Source organism: Chelonoidis abingdonii, chromosome 4, assembly GCF_003597395.2.
Source record: "Chelonoidis abingdonii isolate Lonesome George chromosome 4, CheloAbing_2.0, whole genome shotgun sequence".
Taxonomy (NCBI): Eukaryota; Metazoa; Chordata; order Testudines; family Testudinidae; genus Chelonoidis; species Chelonoidis abingdonii.
In genome coordinates, this window is record NC_133772.1 from 51,406,373 (window position 1) to 51,420,579 (window position 14,207).

General features: G+C 42.5%; 1 protein-coding gene across 6 annotated transcripts in view; it reads right to left on the reverse strand.

Annotated features, from left to right (window-relative positions):
* The window catches only part of DENND2B (DENN domain containing 2B), a 315,618-nt gene extending 307,567 nt beyond the window's left edge, over window positions 1-8,051 (reverse strand). For 4 of the 6 annotated variants that reach the window (XM_075065153.1, XM_075065156.1, XM_075065154.1 and 1 more), the window contains exon 1: window positions 7,944-8,026. The gene's annotated coding sequence lies outside the window, so the exon portion shown is untranslated. Of the gene's footprint in view, window positions 1-7,862 lie in introns of all 6 variants that reach the window. The other 2 variants (XM_075065155.1, XM_032796785.2) reach the window with 2 other exon arrangements.
* Between the last annotated feature and the right edge of the window lie 6,156 nt (window positions 8,052-14,207).

The window sequence follows — 14,207 nt, forward strand, 5'->3', positions numbered from 1 at the left end:
ATGACCTCTTGAGGTCCCTTCCAGTCCTACAATTCTATGATCCAATGCTGTGGTTTTTCCACATAGAATCAGCTACTGTTATTTTTTAAAGTGACCTCGATGCTAAGCGCTTCCACCAGAACAAAAGTTCAAAACCATTGGAACTTTTCATTCATTTTACCCTGTCTTGTAAGAACCATTTTCACTCCCTCAAAAGACATAACAATGTGGTATCAAAAAAATGTTAAGAGACATTTTGCCAGTTACATCTCTTGACATGAAGCATTTTTCAGAACAATGCAGGGAGTGCTCATCTGGAAAATTTGCCTACAGAACTTCACAAAATTTTCCCCTTAAAATGTGTGTTGATCACAAGAAGAGTGTAAGAGAGTAAGAAGTGATCTTCCCTGGCAACCTGTATCAAGTACACCTCTACTTCGATATAACACGACACAATACAACATGAATTCGGATAAAAGGCGGTAAAGCAGTGCTCGGGGGTAGGGGGCTGCCCACTCCGGCGGATCAAAGCAAGTTTGATATAATGTGGTTTCACCCATAACATGGTAAGATTTTTTTGGCTCCCGAAGACAGCAAATATATTGAGGTAAAGGTGTATTTAGAACTTTGTGCTAAATCACTTAGAATGCCAGAATGGGGAATTTTGTATGATACTAGTCAGTTTGCATCTGTCTCCTTCTGTGACTGTGATGTTCCATGAAGACAACTAATCCTTTTTTAGGGGAAAAAAATGTGAACTATTAATTCAGTGTGGTGACCCTGTCAAAATACTGAAATGAACAACAGTAACAAAACGTTACACAATGGGTATTTTTAATACCATGGGAGTTAGGGATAATGCTAAATGCTTAAACTCAAAGACCCAGTTTCCTGTGTTGGCACCAGCACTAGCATTAAATGTCCACACATCAGGCATTTTTAAATCTCAGCTTTAAATAAATGTAAGTGACATGCATTTGAACTTAAACAACATCCCATTTCTTTTGTGGGTGGCTGCAGTTCTAACAAAAAATTACTGTGCCCTCCATCTGTCAGGAAGAACATTTCTGTTTGCACATAATCCATTTAAGTCTCAGCTGCATGGCTGTAATTTATGGGCTCTCTGAAGTGGTATTCACTCACACAAGCATGTCTTCATTTTTTCACCATTTCTCCTGGCTTGGGACAGATGCATGTACCTCAACTGAAGTAATATATGCCCCAAAATCTCAAGCCTTTTGTCTTTAAGCTATCAGTTCAAATCCAGCCCTGATCAGCAATTGTTAGAGACGGGCCTGAATCAATCTGTAACATAAGTTAGTTTGGCAAGCTCATACCTGAGTCCATTTCTATAAAGGACTGTACCAAATCCAAAAACCTCTAAAGTTTGAGAAATTACAAACACAAATGAAGATCCACACTTTATGGCTCACATTGTTTTTTGTAATGATATAGAGTTGCTACCAGAATCCGAGTGGTGTTTGGTATCCCACTTGAAATGAATTGATGGCATAGATTCAGTTCTTCAAGAACAAGTATCTACCTCATTCAAATCCCTCCCCAAACTTAATTTCTGCCCCCTCACCTACAAGCAGCAAAGGATTGGGAGAATGTAACAAACAAGGGAACAGAACCATCAAGCTCAGCATACACAGTAATGAACAACAATGTAATCCAATTGCTGTCATTCTTGTGTTTCCTCTCCCTTATTAGGGTTGCCAATTTTGGTTGGATGAATTCCCAGAGGTTTCATCACATGACAATCTTTAATTGAAGATTAAGCTTTAATTTCTGGAGACTTCTGGATAATCCTGGAGAGCTGGCAACCCTACTCCCCTTCCTGACCACAGATACACTACTTATGATCTCATGTACGGGCAATGGGTATCACAGGCCGAGGGAGGCTGAGCCTCCCCAAACAGCTTGGAGTGCAGGGCTGGCGGTCGCCTAGGGCGCCAGGATTTGGAAGGGAGGCATTTTGCCACCCTTGGTGGCAATTCGGCAGCAGGGGATCCTTCCGCGCTCTGGGTCATCGTCGGGAATTCTGCGGCGGGTCCTTCACTCGCTCCGGGACCCGCCGCCGAAATGCCCCGAAGACCGGGAGCGCGGAAGGACCCCCACCTAGGGCGCCAAAAACCCTAGCGCCACTCCTGCTGGTGTGGCCCCGCGCACACTCCGCCCGCAGACCCTCTTCTGCACTTCCTGCTCTTCCATGGTCCAGGTGGCTGGGACAGAGGCCACACTACCTGCCCAGCACTGGGCACTGTGCGCCCACACCACCCAGATGCCTGGCACTCCAGGGCTGGGGGATCTTGGTCAACTTGGGGCTGGGACGGGGGGGGCTGGTGGCTGTAGTGGCGGTGCTCTGAGATCTTGCAGGGGACTGGGGACAGAAAGCAAGAAGGAGGGGCAGGGCCTTGGGCAGCAGTAGAGGGGCTGGGGACTAGCCTCCCTCAACAGACAGTACACCAACTGCCCGTGACCTCCTGTTCAATTTAAACTGCGTAAGGCCAGATCTTTATTTGTGTTTGTGAAGCATTCAGTAGATCTTGGGAGGGGGCTCAAAAAACACACCGATAAATGAAGGGGGGGGTAGCTCCCTTTTATGGACACTGAGCAGCTATAAAATACCTTATAGCTATTCTCTAATTGCTTTATCTGTAAAAGGTTAAAAAGTCTTACTGCTATGCACAAGTAAAAGGAATTGAGTGGGCACCTGGCCAAAAGAGCCAATGAGAAGCCTAGAACTTTTTAAAATTGAAATTACTCCCCTTTTCTCTGTCTGTTGTTCTCTCAGGGAGAGGCGGACAGGGTAGCAGTTATGCTGCAAGAAGCTTGGGGCCAGGTATGAAAAATCCTCAGTATCGTACCTGGAAACTACTCATTTGAAACTCCAGATATGTAAGTAGATCAGGAAATGTCTAGGAAGATGTGGTTAGGTTTCTCTCTTTTTATTTGTTTATGGCTTGTGGACTCCTCTGTGCTAACCCCAGGTGCTTTTGTTTTGCTTGTAACCTTTAAGCGGGACCCCAAGAAAGCTATTATTGGTGCTTAATCCTTGTAGTTATTCTTTTAAAAAAAAATCTAGCAATATTTTTTTGAATAAATTTTAAAAAATTAAGGACAGAATTGGATTTGTGTATCTTAAGAGGTTTGTGCACCTGTTTAATTAGCTGATGGCAACAGCTAATTTCCCCTCTTCCCCCCTCGTTCTTTCTCAGCTCTTTCCTAGAAGGGGGGAGGGGTGAAAGGACTTGGGAATTCCTTCCTGTGGGGTACCTTCAAGTGCGCCTTCCTGAGCTCTCAAAGGGGCTCTGAACTTGGGTGGTGGCAGTATCTACCAATCCAAGCTGAGAGAAAAGCTGTAACCTTGAGAGTTTAATATAAGCCTGGAGTGACCAGCATTAATTTTTAGAATCCTTGCGGGCTCCCACCTTCTGCACTTGAAGTGCCAGAGTGAGGAATTACCCCGACATCAACCAAATAATAATCAAGTTAAACATTAAGACCAAAAAAACCCAACCATCACAGTTGGTACCTATTGTTCCTTTTTTGACGTCTTCACAGAGAAGCCAAGGATTGAATTCAAATTGAAACTGAACTAACCTAGAGGTGGCCCCATGGGTTATGATTGAGGCAACAGGCAATATAGGGAAGCTTACATTCCTAGAACCTATGCGTTGCACTTTGTCTATGAGCAGGATTTCAGTCACGATGGAGATCAATTCGGCAAGCTTTAGCAGCTTTCAAAAATGCCATGGGTAAAGGGAACAAGGAACAAGATATGGGAAAAGAACTGCTGACAATCAAATCAGGGTGAGCATGCTGAGCGTCAAGTCTCAGCAGGTAGCTGTGTCCAAAAAGCGCATCCAAAATCCTTCCCAAACAGGAAAGTTCAGATCAGAGAGGGCAGGAGGGAGGGGGTTGTTCTGAAGAGATAGGTTATGGGAGACCTTGCCATTCTGAAGTTTAATATGACTGGGAGCATTTACAAGCTCAAGAACAGGGCCAAACTGAGAATGTAAATATTTGGTTCAGTTCCCCAAACTTGTCAGTATCTGCACTGCCAACCAAACCCCAACTGTGGACCAAAACAAATGAAAAGCAATAATTACATACACTGTACAACCGAGAGAGAAAACTTATACACATGGCATTTGGTATGAGAAAATGAAGCATGGTAACATGTAAAGTAAAATAAATTTGGTTTTGCTTGCATCGGACAAGATTAACTGAAGAAGCTTGGTTTGAAACCTGATTTGGCTCAGTGATCACAGCATAGTAAGACCAAGGAGTTTTGCCCCCCTTCTGCCCTTCAAAAAACACACCTGAAAACCTAACCCCACAAGATGCTGAGTGTAATGAACCATAATGACATATACAGAGACACCACAGAGGTTTAATAGCAAAAGCAAGTGCTTCTGCCACGGAATTTAGTAGCAAAGGTAAAATTGTCAAAAGCTCCTAAGTGACTATGGTACCCTAGTCATGCATTTTCAAAAGTGACTTAGACACTTTAGAGCCTACATCCTACTGATTTTCAATTAGACTTAGGCTTCTAAGGCCCAGATCCTCCAGAAGTATTTAGGCACCTACCTTCACTTGAAATCAATGGGAGTTAAACACCTAAATACCTTTGAGGATGTAGGCTCTAAGTGCCTACGTCACTTCTGAAAATGGGATTTGGGCACCTAAGTCACTTAGGAACTTATGAAAATTTTATCCTTGCTTCTTTAGTTAGCTGTGAATAAGCTGCAGAGTGTTATAGTAATTGGTGCCATGCACTACAGAGGGACATAATCACACACATTAAACCAGTATAGGACAGCCACACTTCCCTGGAAGTAGGGTTCATCCTCAACTGAAGGGTGCTCAGTACCTCACAAAATACGTTCAGTATCTTAAAGTACCAAGCCCCTACTGCTATACATTCTTTTGAAGGCTTCAGTGGAGTCATGCTCTTTCCTCCAGAGGTGAATTAGGCCCACCAAGATTCTTCTTACAGAAGCCACACAGAAAATCTTCAGTACAGCAGCAGCCAGAAATAGAACTCAGGTCCCCTTACTCCCACCCATGTAAATTAACTAAAAGCCCATCCCTTCTCCCCAATCAAGTGAAAAAATACAATGCAACCTCTTTTGCTTTACACAACTGCAGGAAATTCAGCTATGCTTTACAGTTAAAAAAACAGACTCTTCAATGCACAGAAAGCTGACCTCTTTACAAGGGTTAGCCTCATTTCTTCAGATACCCCAACCCTAAAAATAGCTCGACTTGCAAAACATGCTTCAGCAGTTCCCATCACTAGCAGATCCTATGCAACTTTAAAAAAATAAAAAAACAAAAAAAACCTGGCAACATTTATTTAACCAGCAATTAAAAAAGGAGGCCCAGCCGCCCCAATGATTCTTCCCAGTGGGTCTTAGATGTTTATGAAACACAATGAAAATAATAAAATCCTGCTATTCCATCAAGGCCTTGGCAAGGCTTCTCAACCCAGGATAAATTGGCATGGCACATTAAAGTCCACAGTTACACAATGGTTTACAGGGTCACCACTAATAAGGGGTCCTTTAAAAAAAGATACTATACATTTTAAAAGTCACTCATTTAAAGGAAAATTGCAGTGATTAGTTCTAATTTCCTAAGAACAGATTGAGGCTGGACTCTGAGCATACACAAAATGATATGTCAAGGAGATGATAAAGGGAGTCTCTCTCCTTGTGTCCCATCCTAGCTATGATTGCAATGACTATGCTAAGCCAAGCTCATGGCTAATGGTACTACTCACCCTAAAAGAAATGGGGAGAAAATAAGGCCATGATCCTTCCCCACCTCTGCACAGCAGCTGGAGAGCAGAGGAGTGGACTGCATGCTGTACAACTTTAAAATGTGAAGCAGCATCCATGCTCCCCTGTGCACCTGGGAGACAATGTCTCCTGGAACACCCACTGAAGAGCGACGGCTTTAACATGTTGCCAGCCCTAAAGGCAAAATTGATCCCATACATAGCGAAGTAAATAATGGGCAGCTAAAGGGAGCTAACACAGTGCAATTTCAAGATGACGGAACTGGGCCCTATGTCAGCATTCAAGCAAGTATGGCAGCTTCCTTCTACTTTAGTCATTCCTAGTAATATACAAAGTTTACCATTTAAAAATCATTGTCAAGATATATGTTTTGTTAACTAGACAAAGGGATTATCATATTTTAATGAATTGCAGTTTTTCTTTAAATAACAGCAATAACGTCCTGAAGTCTCAAAACTAAAGGCATTTTAATAATTAATGTGATTAAAGCCATTCCCACTATTCAACCTGCCAACTCATAGAAAATTCTGATCTGACGTGTAGCCTGATAATCAGCATGTAAAACAAAGGAGGACACCTCAATTACATACATTACCAGCTCAATACTATTCTTAAATCTGAGATCCTGCCATTCCTAGTCTAGGTTAGGAATATCTCCACACACTGACTATATGTTAATCTTGAAAAATCAGAACACACTATTTTCCATTAGATTTGACCACTTTAGGTAGATATTATTGGCTGATTTAATCATTGGCTATATACACTCAAATAACAAGAGACTGTTCTGAACTAGACATAAGAAGAATGATCCCCCAAAAGCCCATGTGATAATAAAAGAGGACTACAGCTCAACATTGTGTTATTCCAACATTATTATTGACATGTTCTGTACAAGCTGTGCTTTTCAAACTGGTACATTTAGACTGGATAACAAGATCAAAAGTGCATTTCAGTAGTACGACTAGATTCACAATGAGAAAGCCCTGTAATATTTTGCAGCTACTCTTTTGGTTCCAGTAACCTACTGCTCCTTAGTGAGGCAAGCACTTGGCAACAATCCAGGAGAAATACATCTTTTTTCCCACCAAGTGAACTGGTGAAACAGTTTCTTTAGCTCTCCAGCTCAGACTATCTTGGGATCACAAACTTTTCCATTCAACTCCAGGTGGGTCATTTACTCTTTACAATATGTGTGCAAATATTAAAGTCAGCTGGATAGGCTGCGACCATGAGCACAGAGGAGAAAAGATGAATTCCTACAGCTGTCTTTACTTCTGTGGATCAAGGTTGAGAAGCAACAGTGTTAGATTCTAAAACTATAGGACACATCCTCAGCTGGCATAAATTAGCACCTCCACACTGAAGAGGCTAGGGCAGTTTACATCAGCTGAGGACCTAGTCTCCAAATCAGAGAAGAATAAACTCTATGCTACTTTTAAGTGCCTATACCACACAACACTCCATCCTTGTGCAAATACAGTTATAACTTATAGTAAACACTTCCTTTTCTTTTTTCCCCAAAAGACAACCTTAAGATATCTTTTACTTTCTTTAAAAAAAGAAAAAGCCTGAGAGCTGGGTTTGGTGACATAACCAGTCGATATCTGAGAAGAAGAAACAATACACTAAAAGAAAAATAGCTTTAGTGCTGAAGCACAGTATGAAATATACACAATCAAAGCGGTGCACAAGCGCCTCCTGTCCAATGCACAGCGCACTACAAGCAAATCCAGGGGAAGAGAGACTTTCTTACCAAAGTCCCTCTCAAAAGCCATCCGAACTAGTGACACAGGGATCATATAGCTTAAAACACAAAGAGTTCCCGTTGTCCGGGGAGACACAAAGACACCGCTGAGTGTGGGAGTGTGAAGATCGCTCATCAGGAATCTCCTTCTACACTCTCCCAACTCTCTGCAGCCTCCTCCCCAACTAACATCTATTGTTCTGCACAGCCACACAAAGCCAGGAGCTCATTGAAACACACAGGCTCCCAGTCCCCTCCTGTACAGAGCAGAGAGGAGGAAGGATCTTAGGGCACAGAGATAATGAATCTTAGCAAGAGTCACCTACCAGATTTCTGCCTCCATCTCCCCTGCAGAAAGGAGACCTAGTCAATCTCCCACACACGCCAGCACGATTTCAGGCTCTTACCTAGGCTGCTGCCCGGAGCCGAAAGAATGCAGATGCAGATTCCAGCTGTTGCAGCTCGCTGGACGCCTCCAGTTCTGATCTCCTAGTCCGGCCAGAGGCAGCTTTTTGGAAAAGCTGGGAAGAGGGGGAGGGAGGAAGAGAGAGAGAAGTATGCAAAGACAGGAAGTGGAGACGGCAGCGACGGCAATCTCCCGCATCTCTCAGTGCGGGAGATTAATGGGAACCAGTAACCCAGCAGCCAACAAAGGAACCTGCTTCCTAATCACAGCCTTCCTGGCTTCTGCTGCAGTCACCACCACAAAAAAGGGCTGGCTTCACAAAGGCGAAGTCATTGCCCTCCCAAGCATGCAATCCCCAAACGGATTTCTAGTTCCAGGGAGTTGTGGGAAGCTCTGGACTGTCTGCAGAATGACAGCCCCAGGGAGCATGTGGATCCTGGCCAGGCACGGAGGGGACCAATCCCCCCCTTAGGCCACAGCAAAGGGCAATACAGCATGGCCCTTGGGGGTCAGACTGAAATGAGTGAGACGGGAACTATTGCCCTGATTTATTTTTAAGTGGACTCGTATTTTATTTGTATTATTTATTATTTGTATTAAACAATAAAACCTCTTCTCTTAGAGAAGCCACCTTTGGTGTTGTCAGGAGCAAGACAAACTGCAACTCTCTGTCATTTTCATACACAGACAGAGACCCTCATGTAGACCATATGGTTTTAATCATAGGAGAAGTGGATCTGATAGTGTATGCATGGAAACTGTGAGAGCTTGGGGTGAGAGAACCGACCATTACAAAAATCTAAAAAGTTCTCCAAATTCATAATGAAAGAGTATTAAAGTCTTGGTACAAATCTCCAAAGGATTAGGAAGAGGAAAGGGCATGTGTATGAACTTCATTCATGGTATCTGTTGTGTAACTCCAGTCTGCTAGAGCTAGCCTTACTCATAACAACACATAACTGCTCCCTAGTGGATGGGAACAAAACTGTCCAACTATGGGTCATAAGCCCTATAACCAATAAGAGACAAAATAAATGTGAGGCCCTGATCCTGCACCCAAATGGAGCCTGCACTGATCCAGTTATGGGATCAGAGACACACCAAAACTTAAGGGAACATGAAAATATTGGAATGGTGTACCTGGCAAAGAAAACTTGGTGCCACTTTTCTAGATGTCTGTTAAATACCCATAGAGCACACCAGCACCCTTATAGGCCAAATCCTTAGCATTGATTTCAATGCAGCTATAAAGTACCAGTGGGTAGCTGTATTGAAATTCACCACTGAGAACCTGGCCCACAATGTTTAATGTGATATAAATATGGATCATCCTGTAAAAGACTCACATTGCCAGCAATTAGCTGCAATAGCTAACTGGTTTATTTGTGAAATGAATAGGAGAGTGAGAAAAACACAGAAGTCTTGCAGAGGTAAATATTTATACAGAGATAAATCACATCATAATGTATTAAGTGAAAGGGGAAAGATTAGAAAGGCACCAAATCAGGAAAACACAAGGGCCATATTTGTAAAGGTTATTGGGCACATAAATCAAAGGGAATTGGGTACCTCAATACCTTTAAAATTCTGGCCCTATGGCATTTGCTTAATTTTATGCATGTGCTTAAATCCCATTGACTTCAATGGGACCTAATCATAGTTAGAATTAGGCACATGCTTACCTGCTTTCCTAGTAGGGATGCTTTCCTGAATCAAGACAGAGGGGAAAGAGATTTTCAATGGTTCCGCAGAACACATACAAATAAGTTACTGGTGATGAATATTGATATCTAAAGACAGTATAGTCCCACATGACAAGGAAATATGATATAGCTGTCTGGCATTTCACAAACCCTCTTACATTTCAGAAAAAGAATATAAAGGAAATAAGTGCAACACTCATCTGGTTTCTAATGCTAAAATGTGTTTCAAAGCACTTCAGCTATCAGCCTTCTTGTAGCAGATGTATTTACTGCAAAAAGTGTATCATGTACATCAAAAGTGGTGCGAGTTCAAGTTACAACATACAGATAATAACTGAACTAGTTTAAAAAGATGCTGTTAAAAATATTATGAAAAATCATGGCAGGAACAAAAATGAATAAATCTATCTTTTCGAACCAAGGAAAAGACATAGAAGAAGTTTTATTAGTTCCATCTCATATCTTCACATATTATGCCCATGCAATAGTGACTATTTCAAAATGCAGCATCCTGAAGACGAAAATGGATGTAACATAGTGACCAGCAGAATGAGACTCAGCAGTCCCCTACTCTAACACTGACTCATTGTGTCCCCTAGGTTACATCACATAACTTATATGTGCCTCAATTTACTCATCAACAAAAGAGATATAAGGGCTTTGCAAGACTTTAATATTTGTAAAGCATTTTGAGAAGTCTCAGATAAAAGGCAATAAATACATGCAACATATTAATCATTTATAGATTAAAATGATTGTTGTTTTTATATACAGTGTAGCGTGTCTCTCTCTCTCCTCAACAGAAATTGGTCCAATAGAAAACATTACCTCACCCACTTTGTCTCTCTGTTATTTTTATGTGAGGCAAGAATAAAGCCTTGTATGTACAAAGTTTGTTCTGAACCAGAGACAGTCTATATGTATTTGGGTGTCCCAAAATAAGTTGTCCATGCAACTGGAGATAAATATTCACCTCTCAGGTGAAAGCCCATGTTGTCATATGGGGATAATTAATAAAGTCTAAAAAGCCAAAAATGGTTGAAAATTTTAAACTGGATGGGAACAGACAATAAATCCCAGTGATGACTGAACCATATTGTAAACAGAGAGAGCTCTCAGCCTTGCTTGTAGCTCTTTTCTTGGCTTCACACAGACTCAACAGACATTCTAGGCTTCAGAACGATGCACAGAGTGACAATCCTGGAATTTTTATTATATAGATACATCCAAAGGACACCCTTAGCTGTTAAAACCTGGGGCAGCCACCCATGTCACCCACCTTTTAGATTTCCTCTAAAGTGCTAAAAAAGAATATGTAATTTTGCAATGTCCTTACATTGTCATTTGAAGAAAAAAAAACAAAACAAAAAAACAGGTGACTGAGCCTCTAGTCTCAGTAGCTCTCCAGAATGAACATTGAAAATCCTGCCCAAAGAGAGAAGCCCGGCTTCTGGGAACTGGAGGGTGAGGGGGATGGGGAAGATCTTTCTTGACTGTTCTCACCATCATGTAAAACAAATGAAACAGATACACTGAAAACACCTGAACCAACTTGTTTTTCATCCTGGTTGCTGGTGTAGGCTCCACTCAGCAGAGTGCCTAAGCCAGGGTGGGCAAACTACAGCCCGGGAGCCGCATCCAGCCCTTCAGACATTTTAATCTGACCCTCAAGCTCCCGCCAGGGAGCAGGGTCTGGGGCTTGCCCCGCTCCAGCACTCGTCAGGGAGCGGGGTCAGGAGCTTGGCCTGCTCCTTGTGTGTCATGGCTCTGCACGGCTCTCGGAAGAAGCGGCATGACCACCTTCCAGCTCCTACACATAGGGGCAGCCAAGGGGCTCAGCATGCTGCCACTGCCCCAACTGCCACCCCCTCAGCTCCCACTGGACAGGAATCATAGCCAATGGGAGCTGCAGGGGCAGTGTCTGCAGATGGGACAGCATGCAGAGCTGCCTGGCTGCACCTCCACATAGAAGCCAGAAGGGGGACATGCCGCTGCTTCTGGGAGCTGCTTGAGGTAAGCGCAACCTGGAGCCTGCACCCCTGACTCCTTCTCATGCCCCAACCCCTGCCCCAGCCCATATCTCCCTCCTGCCCTTTGAAGCCTCAGCCCAGAGCACCCTCCTGTACCCCAAACCCTCATCCCCAGCCCCATCCCAGAGCCTGAACCCCCCAGCCAGAGCCCTCACCATCCCCCTCACCCCAACTTCGTGATCATTCATGGCCCACCATACAATTTCCATATCCAGATGTGGCCCTTGGGCCAAAAAGTTTACCCACCCCTGGCCTAAGCACATGCTTAAGTGCTGAAGAGGGAGACTGAAGCATGTGCTTAAATTTATCCCTTCAGGCCAGCTGGGAAAGGCTTGTTTATTACAGAGTGAATCTCTGGCAAGCAGCTGGCTGCTGCTCTAATGAAGTAATTGAGAGATGCTGATAAAATGTAAGTTAAGAGGGGGTCCTTTTCTTCCTTTGCTAGATAGATTACAGCTAGCACAGGCAAAGCCTAAAACAGGGGAATGGAGGAATAATGAAAATCAGGGCCAATATGCCTGATTGTTGGCTCTAGCCAAGCTCCACTGAGCACAGCAACTGAATGTAAAGAAGGTTTGTATGCCCACTTTGCTCCTCTCCCACCCAGCATAGGTTAGAAACCCTTAGAACTGCTCAGACATACACTCGGCTGCAACAGCTTCCAAGGGGCTTTCTGACAGCTGATAATAGCCAGAGTGCAGCAACACCGTGGCCATGCCCCTGTATGGTTCCCCCCGAGTGAGTGATGTAGCCCTGACTCCAGATGGTGTAGAGACCGTGTGAGTCCCACTACAATGGGGATGTTCTTTGATGGACAGATATGCCTATTTTACAAATTTTTTGCTATCGAAACAGTGTAAAGAGGCCTGAGTAGAATGGACAATCAGGCCTAAGGATATGTTACCAGTCTTTCAGTAACTTGCAACAGTACCTTCAATGCCACAATGCATGTGGACAAGGTTCAATTTTCCAGGTAAGGGTCTGTCAGCAATGCCATATAAACTACAAGCTTGAGGGGTTTATATCTCAGGATCAAACCAAAACTCTGCATGCCCTGAATGAGATGAGACTTTAGCTTTCCTGTGCTTTTGCTGGTTCCAATGCAGTCCTGAGAATTATTATATATATCTATATATATATATGATATTGAATAGTAGTAATATTGTATTGTCATAAACTCTGATACACCACAGCAAAAGTAACTAGTTACATGTCCTTGAAAGTGTTACTGCCTTGTTCATTTTAAAAGGCAACTTAATGCAATGACAAATTACATTATAGTTACATGTTTTTGCTGATCCACCACCTTGAAATTTGTCAGGAGAACACAATGGCAGCAATGCTCCAAAACTGGACCAGGACCTTGTGCTCTTTAAGTAGATGTGCAACTTTATAGCACTGTCACTATGTAGCAAGCAACAGCTGCATGAAGTGTGGTCATTTTTCTTCATATCATTTTAAACATACCACCAAAGAGCAATGGTTGCACAGAAAGTGATTTTGCGAGAAATGTAGCTGTAGCTATGAAGTGTCACATTGCTTTACAAATAATTTCAGGATTTTTTTCTGGCATATGATATCATGAAATATAATATTGTAATACCTCCAAGGTACAGTATTGCTTTAAATCACTGTGTATAATATTGCTTAAATGAGATACAAGCCCTTTTACATGTAGAGAACTCAAGGGGCTTGGCTTGTTTAGCCTAACCAAACAAAGGCTGAGGGGAAATATGATTGCTCCCTATAAATACATCAGAGGGATAAATAACTCCTCTCCCTCTCTAGTATTTAAGTTAAGTGCTAATGCTGAGACAAGAACAAATGGATTTAAACTGGCCAGCAACAAGTTTAGGCTTGAAATTAGCCCAAGGTTTCCACTCAACAGAGGAGTGAAGTTCTGAAATAGACTGTGAAGGGGAGCAGTGGGGAGGCAAAAAACCTAACTTGTTTCAAGACTGAGCTTGATAAGTTTATAGGAGGGATGGTATGATGAAATTGCCTAAAATGGCATGTGGCCCATCTGTGATTGCTAGCAGCAAAAATCCCCGAAAGCCAGAGATGGGGAACTAGATGGGGAGGGCTCTGAGTTAGTTAAACTTTTGTTAAACTTTGAAATACCTTATTTTTATTGCATTTGTAGCCCATTTCATGACTTTGATGCACAATTTGCACATGCATGATTTATCTCTGTCATATAAGATGATAAATCTGCACACTGGGATCTGTAAATCTATATTTATTCATGCCATATATACACAAATAAAATAATTCATTAGAAACTTTTTAAGATTAACTGGAATGTACTAACATCAAGAAATTGAACTGTACCAACATTGGCTGGACCAGTATTAAATAGTGTTATAGTAGTGACAACCTTAGAATGTTAACCCTATGCTTTTCTGTTTCTGGTATTTTCCCATCAAAGTTGCCCCCTTGTTGCAAACTAGATTACAATTAAGCTTTTTGCTTACTGAGCTCCAAGGCTTCTTTGCGACATCTTTTATTTTCTACAGGGGAAAACAGATAGTA